Source organism: Leptodactylus fuscus, chromosome 5, assembly GCF_031893055.1.
Source record: "Leptodactylus fuscus isolate aLepFus1 chromosome 5, aLepFus1.hap2, whole genome shotgun sequence".
Classification (NCBI taxonomy): domain Eukaryota; kingdom Metazoa; phylum Chordata; class Amphibia; order Anura; family Leptodactylidae; genus Leptodactylus; species Leptodactylus fuscus.
In genome coordinates, this window is record NC_134269.1 from 138,133,508 (window position 1) to 138,160,068 (window position 26,561).

At 38.6% G+C, this 26,561-nt stretch overlaps 1 protein-coding gene across 2 annotated transcripts in view; it reads right to left on the bottom strand.

Moving 5' to 3' along the window:
* SLC38A1 (solute carrier family 38 member 1) overlaps positions 1-26,561 on the bottom strand; it is a 203,401-nt gene that overhangs the window by 31,746 nt on the left and 145,094 nt on the right. The window contains exon 1 of one of the 2 annotated variants that reach the window (XM_075274365.1): positions 9,529-9,734. The exons of the other annotated variant lie outside the window; for it this stretch is intronic. The gene's annotated coding sequence lies outside the window, so the exon portion shown is untranslated. Of the gene's footprint in view, positions 1-9,528; positions 9,735-26,561 lie in introns of those variants that run through there. 2 annotated transcript variants of the gene reach the window in all.

Genomic DNA, 26,561 nt, shown 5'->3' on the forward strand with positions numbered 1-26,561 from the left:
ACTATTCAATCTAATTTGATCATTTTGTAATAAATTATGAAATCGATGTTAGACCCATCACGAAGTCCTATATATTCCATGCAATCTTTCTCCTCTCACCATAAACTACGATCAACAGCTTCTCCACTGTAGTCAATAGCTGGTTGGCAGGACAAGGCAGCCTGCACCAAATACATATGACTCCTCATTGTACGACTGAACATTTTCAGTTTTAGTAAAAACAAGAAAATCAAGATTGAAATCAAGAACTACCCATAAATGGGAAAATAAATTTATGCAAATTTCACTTTTTATGCAGTTAAAGTGTTATTGCTGTAACCTTATAGCAAAAGTAGTGCACAACAGTTTAGTATACTAGACGGGTAGACCTGATTTTGTGCAGCAGTTATGCATTAGGTCATTTATAGGGTCTAATGGTCAAATTTCTAGAATCTCTCACCTGTTCTTTCAAGAGAATTTTTTCAATATTCCAGGCAGATTTGTTTTACTGTAAACTTTCTGGCTAAGGCTAGGATTCCATTTGGGAATCCCGTCCCTGGATCTGCTGCATTTTTCCGTCAGAAACCCAGTGTACCCCATTATAGTCTATGGCTTTTTAAGCGAATTGGGTTTCCAGTTTTCAGGTCCCCAAGCGGACCTGAAGAACGGAAACCCGAATGCAGGTGTGACTTTAGTATACACACAGTTTGTGCAGATTTACAACTGCTTGTTGTCAGTAGCATATCTTCCCATGTAAACAGAAAATGTGTTATTGACAACAATGTAAATGTATTAGGGGAGGGGTCTAACAGTACAATTGATACATTATATAAACCCCACAGTAAAAATGACCACAAATACAAGCAGTGACTGACCCGCCCAAGCAAAAGAACCCTTTCATGAACTCATGATTGCTTGATGCTTCCATTGATAACTATGCTGTGCAGTCCTTTGTGGCTACAGGAAAGTTAAAAGGCAAGCGTCATGTCCAAATAATGATCTGCAGTGCTGATCCGAAAGAAGACAAAACACCCATATAAGGCATAGAGAAAATTCATTCCAAACTTGGCAATCGAATAAAATCCTAAAAAAAAATTGTCTCCAGTAATCAAGTTCATAGAACTTATTATTGATTTTCAGAAACATACCCAGGCAATGTGCAAAAGTTTTGGCAGGTGTGGAAAAAATTAGTAAAATAAAAATGCTCTCAATAATAGTAGTGTTAAAATAATCTATATTTCTATGACCACCCAGCAGCAATTGTCTTAGGCACACTCACATAATTTTTGAAGGACTTCGGAAGGATGTTTTTTTTTCAAACAGCTTGGAGACCTAACCAATATGTAGACTTGCTCAAATCCTTCTATCTCTTCATGTAATCACACCAGACACACTTGATGATGGTTTTATATCATGCAGGATCTATATTTCTTGGCATTCTCGGACACCATTAATTCTGATCAAACTCCCAACTTCATTTGCTGAAACATGCAAGGAACCTCCACCATGCTTCACTGTTGCCTGCAGACACTCATTATTACATTGCTCTCCAAACAGTCAGTTATAGTCAAATTTTTCATCTCTTGAAGGTATGGCCTTTTGGGTGCAGTTCTTTCTTTCTGGTTGGACTTCTCTGAATAGCTGAAGGGTACACCTGGGTACCACTAGTTTCTGTCTGTTCTGTGCTGATACCAGTGCTGGAACTCTTCTGATTTTGAAGGAAAGAATGCAAAAATGCATGATGTCTATTATCTGCTAAATTAAGTTTCTTTGACTGACAACTGTGCCTATGGTCCTTGGTGTTTCTTGGTGTTTATTCAAAAGATAGTGAATAAGGTACATTAAAATTTAACTTTTATTTAGTATGCCATAAAAGATCCCTCAATAGTAAAGGGGTGATTATACTTATGCATAAAAAGTATAATAAATAGGAGGCTAAAAAATAATAGTGAGCATCAGCCTCTAAGTGTGCGCTAGTTGATAAGGCTCCAACAGAAAAAAGGGGTGCATAAGGACCCCAGCAGTGGCGATAATAATCCCACACTGTTTAGCTCAACATCACCCCCTGATAACCAGGTGCACCTGGCTCTTTTAGTGGGCAAAGTTTTAACACACCAATCATTCAGGGTCTGGTGAAAAACACCCATACACTGTTGAGCCCAAGATGTAGAATAATCAACTAATGCTCACACAATTCACAGTAGTGGGACTAGCACACCCTTACCACCGCTAAACTGGAGGGAAAGATTGCTGCCACCATCACTAAGACTGACAATCACTAAGGGATGGATAGAAAGCCACAGAAGTGACACATCCACTCGCAAACACACATAAAAAATGGCCCCAAATAATTAGCCTGATGCGTTTCCCCTGGTATTCATTTATCTAGTTCATCAGAGGCTATATTGGACCTAACAATCAAAACCGGAAGCTACAGTCATTCGCCTCCCGTTTAGGTCAGAGCAACATCATATGTATGTTATGCTGGTCGGCTGTGATATGAAGCCGATACGAGAAGTCCTGGAAGTGATAATATGGTTCACATATATTCTTGATCTGAACACCATCAAGTCTGTCTGAGATAGAAGGATTTGAACAAGCTTAGATCCACAGAAGAACTGTGGTTAGTTCTCCAAGATGTTTGGGACAATTTCCCTGCCGAATTCCTTTGAAATCTTTGTGCAAGTTTACCTAGAAAAATTGATGCCGTTTTGAAGGCAAAGGGTGGTCACACTGATTATTGGCTTGATTTCCATGTGGTTCTGTAACAGAAGAAAAATAAGACCTGCATGTAAGACTTTTTCTTCCATCAGAAAAGTAAAAAACATGATGGAATAAAGTTTCCGTTATGCTTTTTATATTGGGATGAATGAAGACGGACACCTGATGGATGGATGTTGCTCCATCTGCATGTGTCATTTAATGTCCGCTGCTCTCATCTTTTGAAAGATGAGATCAACAGACAATAAATAAAAAACTGTGTGAACCTAACCTTAGCACTTCTATTTTTGAAAGCATTCTTACTTTGCAGCACTTTTTCCATATCTTCCTACAACTTATGCACTGTACTGTATGTGGCGTATATTTTCCATGAGTACAAACAGTATGAGTAGAACCATATTATACAATGGACAATACTAAAGTAATTCGACAAATGAAAGGGCATCCCTTTGTATAGGGTTTAATGTGTACAAATGGGTTCGTTGCTGTCTGGCTGTTTTTGTTGTCGAACACAAAAGTGTTGTATACCACATTAAATGGATTGGGTAAATGCATGGTAAAAACATGATGTGAATGTATCTTTCAGCTATTACTGTCTTTGTAATGTACACTATATGATATAGGGCAACCTCTAAATATAAATGTCCAGCCTAGATAAGAATCACACCATATATGTCGAAAATGTAAAGGTAAATATACATCAAAACAACCAAAAACATCTTTAATTATGTTCTTTTCCAAAGAAATAAACTAGAACTAGAAATAGCAATTCAAGGGTATCACCCACAAGAACTCTGACACTGACTTCCGTAGTAACTTTTGCGGTCAGAAGGTTTTGTAAAAGCTTTTGAAAGCTGCTTTAGATAAAATTGCTTCAAGTTCTGCTTTTTGCAAATGCTTTCATGAATGAATAGGAACAATATTTTACACACAAAATACTTTGTAAAAAATGTTATAGCTTTGTTTCCAATCTGTGGCTTGGCTCGCTTGTTGTTTGAGCTTTATATTTAATGCATATGCCAGGAAATCCTCTAGACATACATTTATATACACTAATTTGCCTGTAGCCTAACTGTATATAGTCAAAGTAAAATTGTCCACAGGCAAAAGTTAAAGGTTTCAGCTAGTATATACAAATATACCTTTGCCTCATCTGTACTGTCAACAGCACTTTTTCGTTACATCATTTTATCTTTCACAATGGGAGACAGCTTGTAACACAACATTACAAACAGTAAAATCCAAAACTAGACTTTTCTCCTATGTTTTAAAGTGTTTTTACGTTTGCAGATTTCTGCAATTCATTATATAACAGATCAGATTATTTACTATAAATGCCAGGATAATTCGCTCGAGTGAATACAGCTACACTCATTTTTATGTTAGCAAAATAATACTAGGAAATGTTAGAAACGTGATCAAGTAGTAGTGAGTATATCTGTGCTGAATGTCTGCATGTTTTCCACTATTATGATTTATGTATGCAATTATCTTGGATATTGCTTGATAATAATACTGCTATTACTACTTCTATTAATGAATTATAGGTAATAAAAAAATACTGTAACTAAATGTATTGGTTGCCAATCATCTTCAACTGAAAAAGGTGTGTATAGGACATAGCTGGAAAAAGAATTTAGCAGCAACTATTTAAAGGGGTATTCCCATGTCCCTTGCTCACCAGTCTTCGCTGCTGCAAAGACTTCTTTCTTCCTAGTTTTCGACGTCAATTGGTGGGCGGGGTTTCATATGCAAAGCCACACTTTCTGACTACCTCCAGTTTAGATCCGCCCCCAAATTAGCGTGTAGCTCCCCCCACCACATAGCGTGATCCTATGGGATGACTGAAGGGCCTATGATGTCATCAAAGGTCCTATATCACTTGGATTTAGCTTGTTCTATATAGAGTGGGCTAAATCCTAGTGGGCTAAGGGACCAGGTCCTTCTGCCCACTAGCTTTTAGCCTGCTCTATATAGGAAAGCTAAATCCTAGTGAGCATTGGGACCAGGTTTACAACATTGAGCAGCCCAGTATGAACAGGGCCACAGTGTGATTGACAGGTATAGTTACATAACTTTTCTTTGCTAGTGCATATGGACAGTGAATCACTGGGCTGGGTCAGCCATATCACTACTTGTAATGGATATGGTATGCGCAGTCATGAAGTATGGGCCCAGCTGGTCCATCCACTTGCGCATGTGGGAGTGGACAATCAGGCAATTAGGAAGTTGAGAAAGTAGCTTTCAGAAAAGTCAGTTGCACAGGCTAGCATGGAGAGCATTGCAAGCGTACAGAGACCAGGTAACGGCATGCTGAGATTGGACCTCAACCTTCTTGATATATGTTTGCCAGTATTTTGGATATAAGAATTATTGAAGAAACAAGTAGTCAATTGCTGTCAGTACAAGTACTACTTTAGCCTCCTTTTTAACATATCCAAGTACATATGCTTGGCAGATCTTTACAAATTCAGCGCAATAAAGGTTTAATGGTAAATAAATGCCATAACAAACAAATCAGCTGAATTGAATCCAATTAAAACAGAACTGCTATAAAAGTAATGGCAACAGCCATAAAAAAATTAAAAAAAAAAAAAAAAAAATGACATGATCTGTCTTTGCCCTATTGTTTGACCCAAGAGAAATCAATTGATCCATTTTTAACAGATATAAAATTTATTTATGTCTATTTTACATCTGTTACAAACTGATCAGTGGGTTGGGTAAACAAAGAAAGACCAATAAAATTCATCCGTTTATTTCTCTCACAGTTAAAAACTGATACAAAACGGATGACACTGAGACAGCCAAATGGAACAAATGCAAAACGGGCCATTAGGATTGTACTCCTACAACTATGACTAGGTTAAGAAAAGCAGAACAATGAAATGTGAATTGATTGAGACAAATTGTCCATTCTCACAAAATAGGCATATTATTGTAAATTATTGATCTTCAAGTAAAATATAACAAATAGTGTTGAGAAAAAAAGAAGCTTATAACAATATTTGAAGTCACGTTGTAAATAAAATATAATTTTTGATTAAATAATTTTCTTTAATTGTTTTAATATCATATTTTACACTGGGTTTAAAAGGGAACCAGTCAGTAGATGGCTTCATGCTATCATAGCCATACGGAGGTCTCACCTTATAACTTACAGGATTTAATGGACTGCTAATGTCATGGTGCTAGTTACTGCAGGACACCTTCAGAGGTCTTTTAGAGACCATGCTTTAATGGTTTTATGGTGGGGATCTATACAATATTAGAATAATTTTAGATTTTGGCTGTAATGTTATGGCTGATGTTTGTGTGAGTGTGTATGCATACAGTGTTGGCCAAACGTATTGACACCCCTGCAATTCTGTCAGATAATACTCATTTTCTTCCAGAAAATGATTGCAATCACAAATTCTTTGGTATTATTATCTTCATTTAATTTGTCTTCAATGGAAAACCACAAAAAGAATTGTCAAAAAGCCAAATTGGATATAATTCCACACCAAACATAAAAAGGGGGTGAACAAAAGTATTGGCACTGTTTGAAAAATCATGTGATGCTTCTCTAATTTGTGTAATTAACAGCACCTGTTACTTACCTGAGGCACCTAACAGGTGGTGGCAATAACTAAATCACATTTACAGCCAGTTGAAATGGATTAAAGTTGACTCAACCTCTGTCCTGTGTCCTTGTGTGCAGGGGCGTAACTACCATAGAGGCAGCGGAGGTTCGCCATGGGGCCCCGCCATTCCTAGTTACGCCACTGCTTGTGTGTACCACATTGAGCATGGAGAAAAGAAAGAAAACCAAAGAACTGTCTGAGGACTTGAGAAGCAAAATTGTGAGGAAGCATGAACAATCTCAAGGCTACAAGTCCATCTCCAAAAGACCTGAATGTTCCTGTGTCTACCGTGCGCAGTGTCATCAAGAAGTTTAAAGCCCATGGCACTGTGGCTAACCTCCCTAGATGTGGACGGAAATAAAAACTGATGAGAGATTTCAACGCAAGATTGTTCAGATGGTGGATAAAGAACCTTGACTAACATCCAAACAAGTTCAAGCTGCCCTGCAGTCCGAGGGTACAACAGTGTCAACCCGTACTATCCGTCGGCGTCTGAATGAAAAGGGACTGTATGGTAGGAGACCCAGGAAGACCCCACTTCTTACCCAGAGACATAAAAAAGCCATGCTGGAGTTTGCCAAAACTCACCTGTGAAAGCCAAAAATGTTTTGGAAGAATGTTCTCTGGTCAGATGAGACAAAAGTAGAGCTTTATGGGAAAAGGCATCAACATAGAGTTTACAGAAAAAAAACAGAGGCCTTCAAAGAAAAGAACACGGTCCCTACAGTCAAACATGGCGGAGGTTCCTTGATGTTTTGGGGTTGCTTTGCTGCCTCTGGCACTGGACTGCTTGACCGTGTGTATGGCATTATGAAGTCTGAAGACTACCAACAAATTTTGCAGCATAATGTAGGGCCCAGTGTGAGAAAGCTGGGTCTCCCTCAGAGGTCATGGGTCTTCCAGCAGGACAATGACCCAAAACACACTTCAAAAAGCGCTAGAAAATGGTTTGAGAGAAAGCACTGGAGACTTCTAAAGTGGCCAGCAATGAGTCCAGACCTGAATCCCATAGAACACCTGTGGAGAGATCTCTTGATGGCAGTTTGGAGACGGCACCCTTCACATCTCAGGGACCTGGAGCAGTTTGCCAAAGAAGAATGGTCTAAAATTCCAGCAGAGCATTGTAAGAAACTCATTGATGGTTACCGGAAGCGGTTGTTCGCAGTTATTTTGTCTAAAGGTTGTGCTACCAAGTATTAGGCTGAGGGTGCCAATACCTTTGTCCAGCCCATTTTTGGAGTTTTGTTTAAAATGATCAATGATTTGACTTTTTTTTCATTCTCTTTTGTGTTTTTTCATTGCAAGCAAAATAAATGAAGATATTAATATCAAAGAGTTTGTGCTTGCAATCATTTTCTGGAAGAAACTGAGTATTATCTGACAGAATTGCAGGGTTGCCAATACTTTTGGCCAACACTGTATATGTCTATCTATCTATCTAGGTGCAAAAACTGGAGCAGCTCTCTGCACACAGCACTAGGGCATATGGAAATAGAAATAACAAACGCATTAATTTTATTGATAAATCAACTAATGTGATCTATACACTACTCTTATAAGTTAGAGGTTCTTTGTAATACACATTTGATCAAACAGTATGAAGCCCATCTGCCACGACAAGGCGACCTCATTCAGATGGGATCCTACACTAAATAAATACACTTCTCTAGGACCCAGAGTATGTCTACAGTATAAATACAGGGCAAGTAGGATCCAGAGCCTGCTCCATTTAAAATAGCCTAAGGCAGATGGGGGAGTGAAATATATATATACTCTATTCCAATTGAATAAACATGTGCTATCCCTTGCAATATTTAGTGTAGGGTTCCATCTAAATGAGGTCGCCTTGTTGTGATAGGTGGACTTTGTACTGTTTGATCAAATGTGTATTACAAAGAACCTCTAACTTATAAGAGTAGTTTATAGATCACATTAGTTGATTTTAACAATAACATTAATGCCTTTTGGATTTCTATTACCATATGCCCTGGTGCTGTGCACAGAGAGCTGCTGAAGTTTTTTAACCTGTATATTGTCATAGTGGTTCGCACCTTTTCATACCGTGATGTGTTGTCTAAATTGTATTTTGTCTATCTATCTACCTATCTATCTATCTGTATATATGCCTCATATGCAAATTTTTAGACATACCAATCACTCTAGTCATTCTACCTTTTCTGCCTTGACTCACAGATTTGTACTTTGGATTACAGTGTTTGATCTGAGAGGATTATGGTGGATAGAAACTTGCCTTCCTGAGACGTCACTTCCTAGCAGTCAATCTGAAAGTACAATTTCCCACTTTAGATCATTGTTCCCTTTATATACCATATATAAATTGGGTACAGAATGAATACCAAGCCACAACTGCTGCACTAACATTGTGTAGTTTGCTGATTGGAGGGAACGATGTAACAATTGCCTAGGGACATGTGTATATCCATGGCATTGTGCTTGTGACGTCAGTCTCACCTCCAGTCGTAATGAATACATTGTGACTGCATGGTATCATGTGATAGCGGCACATTGTTAAAGGGCACCGCTAATTATCACCACATGCAATGTTATTATGTGACTCCGATGAATGACACATCGTCATCACAAATAACCTACCATCCACTAACATGACATTAGAGGATGGGGACTCTTCCCCCTGTTATGTGTGTCATATAGATAAAGCCTCAGACATCACAACATAGCAGTCTGGGTTCTGGCTTAATCGCTATAATCTCATTGTGTAAGCATTACATGTATACATATTAATAGCTGGAAAATGGAGGGGAATGCAATAAATCTAGTTCAGCTTCTGGGCACAGAATTCACAATGTATAAAGGACGTGGCCAGTGACTCACAGCACAAGTCCTGGTACATTGCATTCAGTCACTGAAGGACATCTCAGTCCAGCATCCATTCAATGAAAATGTCATGGGATGTAACGTGCTGCTGTTTACATAGATCTGACAGCCAGCTTATACATCTCACATGATCACTTGCCGCCTTATTGTCTTAGTAAAGGAAACATGACTCTATAGCAACTAAGGAGATTAGAAATAAATATATAAGAAAAGACATCCACTCCTCATGTGTGCTTAGAATCAGGTTACTAAAAATGGTACAAGCCACTAGTCCCTATTTCTGTAACATAAAGACATCCAGGTACATAGATGCTGAGGATGAATGCATGATCAGACAGGGTGTTACCTGGGTCCTTGAGCAGTGCAGCTAGTCCAACAGGGATGACCGGGTAGTACATCCAAAGGTAGATTCCTATATCACAATCTGATCTGGATGGGGAGACAAGTCAGAGCCAGCTGGCCAAGTGGATGTGCGTACTCTACTGAAGAGACAAAGGATTGCATCAGACTTAAAGCATGTGTGCTGGGGAGTGAGTGAAAAGCTGAAGATGAAGCATTCTGGATGCTGGCTTGTTAGAGCTCCCCACACTGGCAGCTATACAGAACATAAGTAGCAGCACTTTAAGGAACTACTAATATGCACATGAGTGACGTGAAAAGTCTACAGTACTTAAATTCCCCAAATCACCCACCAGAACCATAAAATTCATTTTTTTGCTTCCAAAATTTACATGCAGTGTAAAAATTCTATATATGTTATTCTAAAGGCATTCAGTGTAAAATATTATAATATTAATTGTACTCATCTTACATTTACACTAGTAAGGTGACATATCCATAATGACTACTTCTAGTATGGATTAAGAACTGAGCACCCTGGCAGCATGGGAACAGTACAAAAACTAAGTTTCCAATTACATCTTTTAAACTGAAAAAACAGGACGGTCATCTTGAGACACTGGGACCAAAGGTTTTAGAATCAAACCAGCATTTCTTGGGTAGACCTTCTCTGGATACATAAGCTAGTCCTAACATGTGAAAAACAACTCTTATTAGGGTCAGGATATTAGATATTAGGTCTCACTGTGGTTACATAAACAATGGGAAGTAATACAAATAAAGAAATACACAGATATTTATTATAATAGAATTTTAACCCATCATGTTCAACTCAATGCATAGTACATTTATGCAAGGGCAGACACAGACAGCAGAGGGCCCCAAGCAAAAATGGTCATCGCCCATGGCACTTTTAAGAATCTATTAGTACCCGTATATACTCGAGTATAAGCATAGTTTTTCAGCACAGTTTTTGTGCTGAAAAAGCCCCCCTCGGCTTATACTCGAGTCAAGCAAAAAAAAAATTATTTTTTTTTGTGTGTGTATGACCAGTCACAATAGTAATGTATAGAATCTCCAATAAAAAAAAAAAGCTTTAAAAAAATATAATAAAAAATAAAATAAATAAAGGTTCTAAATCACTCCTTTCCCTAGAATACATATAAAAGTACAAAATTACTGTGAAACACATACACAAAAGGTATCCCTGTGTCTGAAAGTGCCCGGTCTACTGAATATAGGGTATCTGCAGTGCTCCTGTTCCGTCAGGAAGGGGTTAAAAGGAGCACTGCACATACCCTATATTCAGCCAGGCTGAATTCCAAGTGGGGGAAAAAAATCCCAGTCCTCAAGCCCAGGGAATGGGCAGAAAGACAACCAAAACACCCCCTCCCCTTCCCCAGCACCCAGCAACTACTGCACCCAAAAACTCCGACCATTTTAATTTTTGAAATTTTCCAGTAGCTGGTGCATTCCCCCTCCCTCGGCTTATACTTGAGTCAATAAGTTTTCCCAGTTTTTTGTGGTAAAATTAGGGGCCTCGGCTTATATTCGAGTATATACTGTAGTTTTTGGCTATGTAATTCACTGACTAAATCCTTGCAATGTAGTAAACTATAGGGATCTGATTTTAGTAGGCAGTGGACCCTCTTATAAAATAACATCAATTCCTACACTTAGAGTAGACTCTGAGCACTGTGGAAAACAAGTTACAATAAGAAAATCCCATAAAGCAAAGTTGAAGGGTGTATTATATACTACCATTTCCTAAGGTTTAATGTGTGTATCTGCATGTATATAAATATTACCAGGAAATGTACTTAGAATATCTTCTATATAATACCACAATGGGAATGATTTATATTCATTTTCTAGTCTTAAACTGATGTTTGTTGGAGTATGAGGCGCAGGCCTTTAAATTCGGCATCTTTGGTCTGTCTGTAGAGCATCTTATCTATGCTTAAGCAGGTGTAGATTTGCCACCTTTTGTGTTGATCCATTGACACTTCTCCCTCTACCCAGTTAACCATGTCCACTTGTTTGGCTTGTGTCAAATTTTTTTTTTACATCAGATACCTGACATATATGGATTCATCATTTCCCCCACGTGTTTTTCCTTGTTTATTTTTCAAATGGGAAAGTCAATGGAGAAAGAAGCATTGCTGCAAAATATGAAATGGACTTTTGAAATTCCTGTTCATTTCATTTATGTTAGGTGACATGCACACAACCATGTGTATGTAGCCTAACTGTGACTAAATGACATGTATGGTATATGGATGACTGGATCAATGATGTCATCCCTTGCCAAAAATGGACTTGATTAAGACCTGTCCTGAGTTTTGCCCAAGGCTCACAGCCTGATACATGGAACTAGGAAAATAAACAGTTGGGCCATAGAAATGAATGGGTCAGTATGCTAGCTGTGTAAAATATGTATGGCACTGATATGGTTTTCATGCAAGGCCTTACAAAAGCAAAAGCAGGAGTCTGGCTCATAACTGCGAGCAGTAGAGACAGCTATTTAAAACTAGCATAATTCTATGAGCCAAGACAGACAAAGGAGAATCCGAAAACTAGCTAAGGGGGCAGTATGAAGCTAATAACCATAACAGGAAATGTAGCCAAATCAGGAGTAGTGCAACAAATAGTGGGCTCCTACATCAGGAGCAGGACTTCGTCTTCTGAAAATAGGTAGAATAAAATGACTATTTGCAAAGGGAGCAATTCTTGTTTTTGTAATCTAGTAATATATAATAATATATAGTCACTAATATATACATTGGGCTAACTTGAAATCTCTGAATGTATACTTCTTTTTCTTATATGGCTTCAATGCTTTTTGTATGTAATAAAAAATATTTTATTTTATTTTTTTTTTTCCTTTGTTTTGGCAGTGCAAGACCCTTATTGTTTCATTGGAGAACAACCATTGGCATGATTCATACATTCCATTTACAATATAGTTCTCAGAAACTGTTAACAATCCTTTAGGCTGAGGACCCACATTGCAGAAATGCAGCTTTTTTTTGTTACAGATTTTGTTGTGGTTTTTTGAGCCAAAGCCAGAAGTGGATTGAGCAGAAGGGAGAAGTATAAGAACTTGTATATATTTCCCATTCCTCCTGTAGCCATTCTTGGCTTTGGCTCCAAAAACCACAATAAAATCTGCAACAAAAATAGCTGCGTTTCCGCAACGTGGGGCACGCACTCATTTTGGCAAAATACATGTGTAAAAATTACACGTGTAAAAATAAGACTCCCATTGACTTCAATGACATTTTTTTACACGTGTAAAAAAACACGTCAAAATACATGTCAAAATACACGTGTAAAATGTCATTGAAGTCAATGGGAGCCTTATTTTTACACGTGTATTTTTTACACGTGTATTTTGCCATAATGAGCGCGCGTTTACTCCATGTGAACGGGCCCTTAAAGATGACTTTTGAAGCTCATTTATCAGACTAGAAGTGATCATTTCTAACTTGTATTTTTACAGAAGAAAATACATTTTGTCTCTGTCTTAATAGAGACAAAGGTTTGAAACCTGAACCTTATTGTATTATTAATATATATATATATATATATATATATATATATATACACTGCAAACATATTCTGCAGCATCAGCATTACATTCACATAGCTTGCAAGTACCTCCTCCGATATAGTAAATTTTTGTTGATTTAACGCCACAAGTAGTGAAAGAGAACAAAGTGCGTGTACATAAAGTACAACTAATGAGATACACGTGTCCTATGTACTAACTCGTTGTGGCTTGTTCACTCTGAACAGCTTAATATAATTATATTATCATTTGTACATGTTCAACGTCTTATGCGTTTTGAAAAAACACATACTCAACTTCCATGTTGTTTCATAATTTAGTACAAGATCTGACCCTCAATCTGTATTGTATTACCGTAATTATGCTGATATCTGTAATGTAATGCAACTCACTGTCCAGATAAATGCACAGCAATATGAATATTATGTAAGCACAAACATAAAATGAACCTATAACAATAAAAGAACATCAATTTCATGTTTATACATCAATAGGACTATGATGGTACTGGCAGTAGGAATAAGGCAGTAGCAGAGTAGTGTGTCTTCCTCACACTGTGAACGTGTATAGAATAATATGTCAAAATGTAATTGAATGGAATGAGCAGATATTGCCACAGTGATGACATAACTCTTCAGCAGTTCAACACCTTTCTGCACAATGGAATGGAGCAGTAGGCAGCTTTTATATATGGAAGCACTCTAGTGTTTTGTTTCTGCTTAATATGTCAGAAACTGGTAGTCTTACCAAATAATTGCATTTTTTCTATGATTTAAGCATTATTTATGATTAACATGTAGTTCTTGAATTTCACAAGTTCCTCTTAAATCATGCAATTGCCGTTACTACTACACACCCCAACATATCCCTGTTTTTAGTACACATATAGTGGCAGATTTATAGGTAGCAGCAAGATGGTGACACCAGGCTGGAATGGAAGGACTAGTAATTCACAGGAGCTCTTTACTGCACATGGATCTTAAATATAAAGGAATATGGAAAAACATAGTACCCACAACTCATATCTATGATCATAATAGGCACGCTGCTCATCCATTGTACAATTTGTAGTGGCGGGTTTTGGTACTGCAGCTCTGCCCCATACATCTCAATGGCATATTAATTTGTGATAGTGATCAGCACTAGGTCCCCTACAGTGCTCTGTGACTGGTGTGATATTGTGTTTTCTGATGACAGACTCTTTATAAGACAATTGTGTCTGAAGAGGATTTTTTATTTAGGGTATGTTCACACAAAGTTTTTTGTAGGCGGATTTTGATGCAGAATCCACCTCAAAATCCACCTGCGAAACCACCTGCCATTCATTTTAATGAGAGTCTTTAGAAGTTTTTTCCTGCTAGCGATTTTCTTCAACTAGCGGAGAAAAAAAGCAACATGCCACCATCTGCGTGTGGATTCCGCAGCTGATTCAGCCACAGCATCCGCGGCTTGAGACTCACTCCTGCTTAGGCCCATTCATTTATTTGAATAATTAGTATTATATTGATTTATAATATATGTGTCAGGATGAAATAATTGCTTCCATTTGGACAACTTTTAGGAACGATGCTACTTCTGTAGTCATCTCAGCTTTGTCTGTAAAGGTGGTCATACACTTAGACAGATATACCTCTCGATCCCACCATAAACATGCATTCCCAGCAGAACTTTCATATTCACAGAGGAGAGAATAAGCTGCTGCAGGACATCTTTGTCAGAGTTTTATCTTCCACAGAAATAACAGATGGGGCTTGATAAAATGCATGCTCTTTGATAGTAACTGTAGCCAACTTTTTAACCTATTTGTGCTTTCATCCATTTTCATAGTAGTAAACTGAAAGGGTAAGGCAAGATCCTTATCTCTGGGCTTTGTAACATGTTCTTTCTGTACAGGAACTGTTGTAAGATGTGCAATAATAGTAATCTCCTGTTGAAGATCACTTATGTGTGAACTTGCTAAATAACTTTGGGACCAAAGTTGACCATACTGTACATTTCAGATACTATTCATAGCTTTTGTTCAAGTGACCTCATAGTTTCAACAGAATAATGCTACATACTGTCAGGTGAGTGGTCCTGGGCTGTAGCAGAAAGACAGGGACCACCCACCTGACAGCATGCAGCCTATATATGCTGAAACTAACAACAATGATTGCTCGGGAATGGTGGGGGATGGAGAATAAATTTCAACTGCACTGGAATCAATGGAAAAGCACAGGAAGATGTAAAGAGTTGGAGTTGTTGGAGGAGGTGAAATTCCCTCTTTAATATTCTCCTGATGAATTGAGAGAAGAGCCATTCTTTTTTGACAATGTCAATAAGGTTTACAATATGTTGATTGGAAATGTCCACTTTTCATGTGTTCTTTCCGAAACCACTTATCTTATGAAATCTGATAACTATTTGGGAGTTCAAGGAAGATAGGAAAAGTAGCTTGATAATCAATTGGAATCATGTAACTTTGAAAAAGCGAGACTATTTATATTTACTACACATTGGTATATACTTCCTTTCTCAGAATTCTACACTAGATTAATTACAAACCTCTTATTTCTAAATAGAACCCAGATGATGAACTCTTGGAAGTTATATACTTTGCCAGAATCTCTGAACTTTGCCTATAGCGTGTGATAGCATGTAGCTTTACTTAACCAAGACAATGTCCTAGCAGCACCCTAAAACCTGGGATTGCACACAAATGACTTTTTAAGTCTGTACGGGGGAAGCCTTTTCAGACAAAGTCTTTGATGAGTCACTCAAGCTTAATGAAATCTGACCATGCTAATGAGATTGGTCAAGCATAAAAGGGAAGTATGCGGAGGTCATGTATATCAACAAAGCACACTTAAGACAGACATTACTAGTTCCACCCCACTGGGTATTTTCTTTACTCATCCGAAAAAAAGTGCACAGAAAGGTTTTGTAATGACAGTGCCTATTATACAGTCCTATGAAAAAGTTTGGGCACCCCTATTAATCTTAATCATTTTTAGTTCTAAATATTTTGGTGTTTATAACAGCCATTTCAGTTTGATATATCTAATAACTGATGGACACAGTAATATTTCAGGATTGAAATGAGGTTTATTGTACTAACAGAAAATGTGCAATATGCATTAAACCAAAATTTGACCGGTGCAAAAGTATGGGCACCTCAACAGAAAAGTGACATTAATATTTAGTAGATCCTCCTTTTGCAAAGATAACAGCCTCTAGTCGCTTCCTGTAGCTTTTAATCAGTTCCTGGATCCTGGATAAAGGTATTTTGGACAAACAATTCAAGTTCAGTTAAGTTAGATGGTCGCCGAGCATGGACAGCCCGCTTCAAATCATCCCACAGATGTTCAATGATATTCAGGTCTGGGGACTGGGATGGCCATTCCAGAACATTGTAATTGTTCCTCTGCATGAATGCCTGAGGATTTGGAGCGGTGTTTTGGATCATTGTCTTGCTGAAATATCCATCCCCGGCGTAACTTCAACTTCGTCACTGATTCTTGAACATTATTCTCAAGAATCTGCTGATACTGAGTGGAATCCATGCGACCCTCAACTTTAACAAGATTCCCGGTGCCGGCATTGACCACACAGCCCCAAAGCATGATGGAACCTCCACCAAATTTTACAGTGGGTAGCATGTGTTTTTCTTGGAATGCTGTTTCTTTTTGGACGCCATGCATAACGCCTTTTTTTATAACCAAACAACTCAATTTTTGTTTCCAAAATGAAGCTGCCTTGTCCAAATGTGCTTTTTCATACCTCAGGCAACTCTATTTGTGGCGTACGTGCAGAAACGGCTTCTTTCTCATCACTCTCCCATACAGCTTCTATTTATGCAAAGTGCGCTGTATAGTTGACTGATGCACAGTGACACCATCTGCAGCAAGATGATGCTGCAGCTCTTTGGAGGTGGTCTGTGGATTGTCCTTGACTGTTCTCACCATTCTTCTTCTCTGCCTTTCTGATATTTTTCTTGGCCTGCCACTTCTGGGCTTAACAAGAACTGTCCCTGTGGTCTTCCATTTCCTTACTATGTTCCTCACAGTGGAAACTGACAGGTTAAATCTCTGAGACAACGTTTTGTATCCTTCCCCTGAACAACTATGTTGAACAATCTTTGTTTTCAGATCATTTGAGAGTTGTTTTGAGTAGCCCATGATGCCACTCTTCAGAGGAGATTCAAATAGGAGATCAACTTGCAATTGGCCACCTTAAATACCTTTTCTTATGATTGGATACATCTGGCTATGAAGTTCAAAGCTCACTGAGGTTACAAAACCAATTTTGTGCTTCAGTAAGTCAGTAAAAAGTAGTTAGGGGAATTCAAATCAATAAAATGATAAGGGTTCCCATACTTTTGCACCGGTCAAATTTTGGTTTAATGCATATTGCACATTTTCTGTTAGTACAATAAACCTCATTTCAATCCTGAAATATTACTGTGTCCATCAGTTATTAGATATATCAAACTGAAATGGCTGTTGCAAACACCAAAATATTTAGAACAAAAAATGATTAAGATTAATAGGGGTGCCCAAACTTTTTCATAGGACTGTATATACAAAATGGTAGAAAAGCTTTACATAATTACTGCACATTATATGCACAGTACAGGTATATAAGATTTATTAAAAACAACAAATGGGCAAATACCAATATGCATATACCATTAAACAAAGGTGTTGTGGTGATATAAACATTAGAAATACAAAATCCAAGCACTAAACAAATAAAGCATAAAAATCTATAATTTATTGGAATGTATTGATAAAATTACAAAAAGATATTAGTGTAGTACAAAGAACAAGACCACATGAAATAACAAACATTCCCTCTCTCCTCTAAATTATAGAGCAGCAAAAACACATAGAAGTTAATGCCAAATACGCTTTCACATATAAATCCATATGATATGCATAATGCCATACAATCAAACATATATGAAAGCAAAAGTTACATGAGCAAGAATATAGCAGCACATGGGAGAGGGGAGGATGAAAGGACGTGCCCGATGGCAAATGTTTGTACGGCACTAATATCTTTTTGTAATTTTATGAATATAGTCTAATAAGTTAGAGATTTTGATGTTTATTTGTTTGGCGCTTGGTTTTTGTAGTTCTAAGATTTATTAAATAGTCTAATTTGAACAAAGCAGCAAGCATAGTGCATAGACCATGTATGTTATCACTGAGATTGTATCGGTTTTACTGGATACTACAATTTCCTCCTATGTAAGGGCTCGTTCACATCTGCGCCGGCACTCCGTACTTGAGGTTTCCGTTTCCTGCCTAAAACAGAGGCAGGAGACGGAAACCTGCAGGAGTCTTTCTCACCCATTCATTTGAATGGGTGAGAAAGCTGTCCGGCCGTGAGCGGCAGTGAGAGTTTTGCGCTCTCCGCTGCGAAACCGGGTTTTATAATCCGGACACAGAGTCGGACATGCAGTACTCTGTGTCCGGATAAAAAAATCCGGTTTCACGGCGGAGAGCATAAAACGCTCACTGCCGCTCACGGCCGGACCCGGTCTATGGTTTCCGTCTTCTGGCATGCAGAAGACGGAAACCATAGAACGGAGACCCTGAACGCAGGTGTGAACCTAGCGTAACACATATAACATTATTGTTTTTCTATGATATCTGCCATAGTGTGTGTCTGATCTAATTTGGATTGCTACTAATGCTATGATTAAAATGTCTACAGAATATGTAAGTGATTAAAAAGGGGTTATGCCACAAAAATATTATTTATTCCTTATTCATAGGATAGTGAATCATTTCTGATCAGTGGGGGATCTGACCACTGAGGCCGGGTTCACACAATGTCTTTTGGCACGTAATGTGCCACGTAGACGCCGCGGGAGGTTTTGCGGGCCGTATACGCTCCCATTGTTTTCAATGGGAGCTGGTACCATATACGCGGCGCTATTTTGCGGCCGCTGCAAAATCACGGCCGCAAAATAGCGCCGCGTATACAGTACTGGCTCCCATTGAAAACAATGGGAGCGTATACGGCCTGCAAAACCTCCCGCGGCGTCTACGTACCACATTACGAGCCAAAATACTCCGTGTGAACCCAGCCTGACACGTCTATTTATCACAAGAACGGGAGGTTTCAGTCTTGTTCAGAATGATGATTTGGATGCAGAATGTGTGCTACCCTTGGATTTAAAGGACCATAAAGACTGACTACATGGGACCTTCCATATATAGAGGGGACTAGTTGGATCTCTACTCTTTGGATGGTCCTACTACCAATATTTACTGCACACTTTGCCAATCTCCATCATTACTAAGGGCCTTATGAGGCAAAATCTTTCAATTCATTTGGGGAGACAGGCCATTAAACTATGTATTGGGCTTCTTAATCCTCAACCTCTTCAAATATTACAAGGTGGCTAGACTTGCCCACCTTGAGTTGATCCATGCTACCATGATTTGCCCCAGGTGGATTGAATTCCAATCTCACCCGCTCTCCCTGCTTTCCCTTCCAGCTTTATCCACCTGATACCTTCCACTGCACTATTCGCTTTTACTTTGGTGAAGGGTGCACTTTAAATACACATTGCAGCCCCATAACTCCCCGGCCACCCCACTTCTACATAACCCATGCTTCCCTCCTAATGTGCAGCTCCATACCTTTTCTTGGTGGATAACGCAGAGCCTCACTAGAACACATCATTTGCAAAATAGGCACCTGATCTCTCTAAGCTCTTTCCAATCACAATGGCAGCCAGATGGAGAACCCACAATATCATTTTCTCTATGGTTAAGACTTGGGTCTATTCTGTTATGCTCTGTGAAAGGCTATACACTATGAATACAGATACCATGGTCCATTTCAAGATATGGAAGTAGTAAGTATTCAAGCCAGCCTGAGTCTGCCTTGCATCCGTGCTTCCCAGGAGGATGGTATATTGAACAGGTTGAGCTGGAAAAATACTTTTTTCTTCTTTGTAATTCCATTTCAAGATGGCTATCCTCCTCCCACTTTCCTGTTTTGCACTATTTATTGACACTTTAACTGTTATCATCCTCTTTCATGATCAAGATGCCACTTACACCTAATGCCTGTAACCATGTTGAAACCTTTCCCATTGCTTTTCATTGCTTTACTGAAGCATGTATTCTGTATGCTACTATGATAACGTTGCTTGCACTGCCGCATTGTTTTTCTTAACGTTCAATGAATGTGTTCATCTGGTACTAAAAACTCATTTGTTCAAAAGATTTTATAACAATTAACATTGCCTTGCGACTTAATGTAATTGATTTTTGGGGTAACAGGAAGGGCAGCCATATTGGTTATCATTCTGTTATTACCAATACCAAAATAACATTTTTACCAACATAACAGAGAGGAAAAACGTCACTAGCCAACTCTTGGGTGAAAAACCTATTTACCTACTTTTGGATGAATTTCTTTTATTGTAAAGCTTACTTTCCTGCAGAAGCCAAATGATACAAAATCATTTTTAGGTAACTTTAATATCTTATATATAAAAAGTGTGAATTCTGCCTGTGGAGGGATCTGCTAGCAAAATATATATTCCTACTTATTCAGGCAGGGGAGAAGGGAGAACGGGTGTTTAGGGTATTGTGAGTTATATAGATGACATAGATGTACTGTATAATAAAAATTGGAAGCAAACATAAATAAATTGGACTGCTCTTTTACAGAACACATATATTGAATAGGTCCATATTAGAACTACATAAGAAAGCTTATTGCTATGAAAACATCTTATTTTTTTGAAGATCTATAATTTAACCTGTCTGTTACGTGCTACATGCTATAAATAAATATGAAAAAGATTCTATCACATGGAGCTGTTATTGGAGTCCAGAGACTATCTGCAGAATGTAGAATTTCATTATTGCAGGCAGTTCTGTGTTCAGCGTAGTCTATATTGCTCATTCTGTAACAAATCATGCTGACTGTGCTGTTGCTATGTTCAAGCCAGTTTTTGCAGGCAATGACAGTACAGACAGGTAGAGTTGCAGCTTGGTATGTCTTTACCGGCACAATAGATTCTAATTGCTCCTCTAGATATGTCTCTATATTTTGGCTTGTCAGCACTCCCCTGGCACTCAGTATATGGACACATATCCTTTCAGCTACACCCCTGATTACTGATTTTTGCCATTTCACTAAGAATACAATAAGGTTATCATTAGTATTTGTTACATTTATTATAAAACTTTGATTATTTTTTCTTTTTCCCTTCCTGTCCGTCTTCAGACACTTATAGATGTGACTTAGCCTCTATATGGATTCCCCATTCCTCCACATATTTTGCACAGAGTAGAGATCCATAAAGTACAAGATACAACAAGATACAAATGAGCTTTATTAGCATTACCAAAGAATAGAATGTTTGGTGTTGCCAAAGCAGAAAGAAGGTTGGGGGTGGTGGAGGGGGATGGGTATGGGGTTCGTGGGTTGGGAGTTTCAGTGTCTTTAGGGTCTCCTCGTTGTTGTTTGGGGCGTTTGGGTGTCGGTGGGTTTGGGGTAGACAGGTGATGGGGGGGGCTTAGGGGGGGTTTAAAAGTCCATGGGGGATGGGTGGTTTGATATTCCATGCGTCTCATCTTCCTCTTGTTTGGTGACAGCTGGACACGGAAGTAGTCATTGTTCACCTAACAGAAGACACTGTTGGATGAAGTTGTCATGTCATCAGGCGCTGCTCTGTACAATTTACAGCAAAGTAGTCACGTAAGGACTGAGTCCTGACTACAATGTGCAATTTTATCCCTTTCCTATTAGAGCCATTTTTAATTTTTGCATTTCAGCTGGAAAAAAAAATAATCAAAATTTAGCAGAAATTAAAGAACAATGCAATTGCACTATTTTCTAACAGGTTTCTTTTTTTCGACGTAAAAAATGTAAATATTTCAAAAATGAAGAAATGCCTTTCTATCAACATATTGTGACACCTGTAGCTTTTACTATTTGATATACGGAACAGTGTAAGGGTTTTCTTTATAGCAGGACAGGTTTTTATTAACAACATTTTGGGAAGGTAGGTCATTTTTTATTACATTTTTTGGGGTAGTGAAATGACACAAAAAAAAATGTTGATTTACACGTTTTGATTTTTTTTTTACTGCTATGTTTTTCACTGTATGGCATAAATATTATGGGGGGATTTATGGACACAGGGATGTCTAATTTTGATGTTAATTTTTGTTTATTCTCGTATGTAATTTAGGGAAAGGGGGGATTTAAACTTTTAAAGTTTTAGTTTTAAAGTTTTTATTACAAATTTTTTTATAGACATGCATTAAAATCTTAATCTTAATACCAATAATTCTACCTCACAAGCTAGAGAAAGCTGCTGTGAATCCTCATCGTTGAATGACAAAAGCTACATCTCAAAATTACGTTACCCTCTGTTGCTTTGTATTTACCTTGGCTCAACTGTACAGCCATGTTCTTTCTAAGAGCAGATTTTTTCCCCAGAGACTAAATACTTCAGTAATGGTTTTGAGGTTATGTTGACTGTTCCCTAAGAACCAATGACCAGTCATTCAGCTGTCATCACGAAAAGGATACTACATTATATATTATAAGTAGATCCGAATGTGGAAAATCCTAAACAAGATTTGCAAGTTGTCAGTTTAATCTTGTAGAAGAACAAATTAAATTCATAGGAATCATGTAAGTTATCTGCAAAGCGCTGTAGAGTATGAAGGCGCTATATAAGAAAGCAAAAATACCAGATTTATGACATTGGTTGACATTTCTGAATTGGGAAGCTACACTGTCATCTTCTTCATTATAACCGTGTGACAGGATCTTATCTAACTGCTGATCACTTTAGCAGCCTCGTGCAGGGTGGAACAGCACATACAATTTCATCATACAGACGTACTGGTGCATATATGAGTGACACATAAACCACTTTTCCACTGCATGGTACTTGGACTGCTTTCGTAATCAGCGCCGCACCTCCCATGAGGCAACCTGAAGCGAGCACTTCAGGCGGCACTATGCCAGGGCCTCAGGGAGGGCGGCATTTTTGCTTCCCTAAGCGAGTCCAGGACAAGCTGTCCTGGACTGGCTTACTACCGAGCAGTGGTTTGGGGAGGCCACTGGAGCAGCGCTGCTCCAGCAGCCTCCCCGCACGCTCAGGCAGAAAGCAGGTCACCTGCTCTCTGCCTGCGAACGGCGCTAAGCCCCGCCCCCTCCACTAGGCCACGCCCCCTCCTCCCGGGGGGGGGGCGGCTTTCTGTAGTTCGCCTCGGGCGGCGAAAGGAGAAGGTTCACCCCTGTTCGTAATGTATTACTGCTAAAAAGTACTAAGGGTATATTGTCACTCCTTAGGGAGAGACCACCATGTAGGTGTGTGGAGTCTTATTAAGCCATATGCCTTCCACTGTGAGGGATCATGGGAAGAATATGCAAATCTGTCTTCCATGATGTAAATAGAAAGACAGTGCCTCAGTCATGCAGCCCACTAGGGGGCGCTCCCTTTAACATCATGCCCGACCTTCCAGAGGCCTTTACTGCAATGATGTGGGATTTTACCAAGTCAGTCTCTCAGCTGAGGACAGCTGTTTCCATCTATTTGGATCGCCTCAGTACTGCAAAGTACATGGTACAAGCTACTTTTTAATAACTGAGTTAGGCTAGATACCAAGCAAGCCAAATTGGTACTAGGTCACATATCTAAACACTGCTCAACTAATTGGTAATTACTTAATGACAATGCACTATGTAAAGAGGGTCCTTTCTGCAGGGAAAAATACACTACATGGTACCTGAATTGAGTCAAGTCATGATGAACCTGAGTCAATCTGTGCAATGTAAAAGTGGGTATAGAGCTCTCACTTCCCATGTCTCCCATATTGCTCCAACTTTGACCCCTGATACTGGATTGAGTTCTCTCTATCCCCACCATCTCCCCACTATCCCTCACTATCTTCCCAGGAGGGCCGTTAGTAGCACTCCTGCACATAGTAGCACTGTCTTTATTTTCCTCTCCTCCCCTACCCTAGGTTGATTCCCATGATTTTTACGTTTTGTTCCATTCATGTTTTCTTTGTATTTTGTATCTGGGTATAAAGAAATTTCTAATGGTCTTTTTTACTCCTAGGCTGGTGACAGTGACAAGGGGACATCCTCTACGTCTGGAGGAGAGAAAGTTTCACCAGTAACGTAGAAGGGGATTCTTCACAGTAAGAACAGCGAGGCTATGGAACTCTCTGCCCCAGGAAGTGGTGATGGCGGATTCATTAAACAAGGTCAAAAAGGACCGGGATGCCTTTCTTGAAGAGAACAATATTACGAGCTATGGACTCTAGATTTTAAGGACAAATTGATCCAAGGTTTATACCTATTGCCAGATTGGAGTCGGGAAGGATTTTTTTTTTCTGCTGACATGGAGCAATTGCTTAAGCCTCATGGGGTTTTTGCCTTCCTCTATATCAACACTGTAGGGTTGTAGGTTGGACTTGATGGAATGATGTCTTCATTCAACCTCATCTACTATGTAACTATGTATTACTGTATTACATCTTTGCCTGTTCGGGCTTCAGCGCCATTCTCAGGTCGCATGCTATGGCGCAGGAGGTGTGTCCAGGTGTGTCCAGCAATGCTCGACTGGCACTGACCCCTTGACTAGCTGGCCTCCTTTTTGCTGTTGTTTATCTTGTCTGTGATCTGTGTCATCACTTATATCATAAGAAGGGACTGCCCAGTTGTCTTCTGTTGCCCAGGACAGTGAGGCAAGTAGGCAGGGACAGGGGAATATTCAGTTGTCGAGCCCTTACAATTACTTTGTTATTTGATACCTTCCTTGTATCATTATTTGATTGTATTTGATTCAGATGTGGCGCTCACCATGTTATATCTAGTTTGTTGTAAATCAATAAATACCTTTGAAGTAAAAGTGGGTATAGATCCCCACAAATTTAGGTAGAGAAAGTGTGTCTCTAGAGATTGACTCTAGAGATTGACTGACACATGGAATACCTTAATAAAGCACATGAGAAGCTTCAATTTTAGGTGGAATTTCCCTTAATGTCTCATATCTTTTACAACATATTTAGAGATAGCCAAGGGATGTCCCACAGTAAACTTTTGTTTTATATCTTTGATGGTAATAGTATTTAACTGTTGCTAAATGTCAATAGCTAAAAATGTTAAGTACTGAGCAGAAGTTGTACAATACCTATTAGCTACTCCAACTCCATGTATTGGTGTGGTGGATCACCAATCCCCGTTATTGTTCTCTTATGTATATAGTGTTATATACATTTTGACTGTGTGCAATATAGGTGCCCCAGAGGAGTTCACATATCTCTACAATAAAGCAGACCATTTTCATATGGAAGGGGCAAACATAATTTATTGGAGTGATTAATTGTTATTTAATCTTCTGCCTTATACATCATAGGTTGTTTGGAAATGTTATAAACTCAGGATAATGCACCTACAAGATCTTTCCCAACAACTATTGACAAACAATGCACCCAGTATCACTAATTGTCTTTATTTGGTTCATTAAATAATTTGCAATATATTTTGTTCCCTTTTTTGCAAATTAAAAATACTAATTGCTCTCAGGGAGTTTAATCTGTCATGCAAAAGATTAGCCTGGATGTGTAGATATAAATACATCACAGCACAGTAAGCAGCTTGTGATGCAGACAGCTAAGGAAGGCACATACAATACCGCTTTGAATTGTGAAGCAAACGCAATACTATAACACATTACAATAAACATAATACAGATTAAAGAGAATCTGTCAGGTCCAACATGCTTCTCAATGCAATAATTGTGCCATTTAGGGGCATTAACCCCTTCCCGCGAAGCCATTTCTTGATTTTCGATTTAATTTTTTACTCCCCACCTTCCAAATGCCATAACCATTTTTTATTTTTCTGTCTACAGCGCTGTATTGAAGGTTAATTTTTGGGGACAAATTGTTCTTTGTAATTTTGCCACTTAATATTCCAGATGATATACTGGAACGCTGGAAAAAAGTTCTGAATGTGGTGGAATTTGAGAAAATTGTTAAGCGATTTTCTTATGGACTTTCTTTTCACAGTATTCACTATTCAGCCTAACTGACATATCAGTTGTATTTTGTGGGTTGTTATGTTTATGGGAATACCAAATTTAGGCTTAGCCTCATGTTGCACAAATACAGCTTTTTTTGTTGCAGATTTTCCTGCAGTTTTTCACGCCAAACCCAGGAGTGCCTTCAATAAGAATGGAAAATATAAAGGAAGCTCTTATACTTCTCCCTTCCACTCAATCCACTCCCAGCTTTGGCTCACAAAAATGCAGAAAAATCTTCAAAAAAAATTTTTGGGGCCTGTCAACTTCTGACTCCTGTAACTTTTTTTTGCTGGGCCATATATATTTTTTATTGCTAACATTTTGAGAAATGTCTATTGTTTTGATTACTTTTCATCACAATTTTTTTATGAGAGGCAAACAAAAAAAAAACTGTGATTTGGCT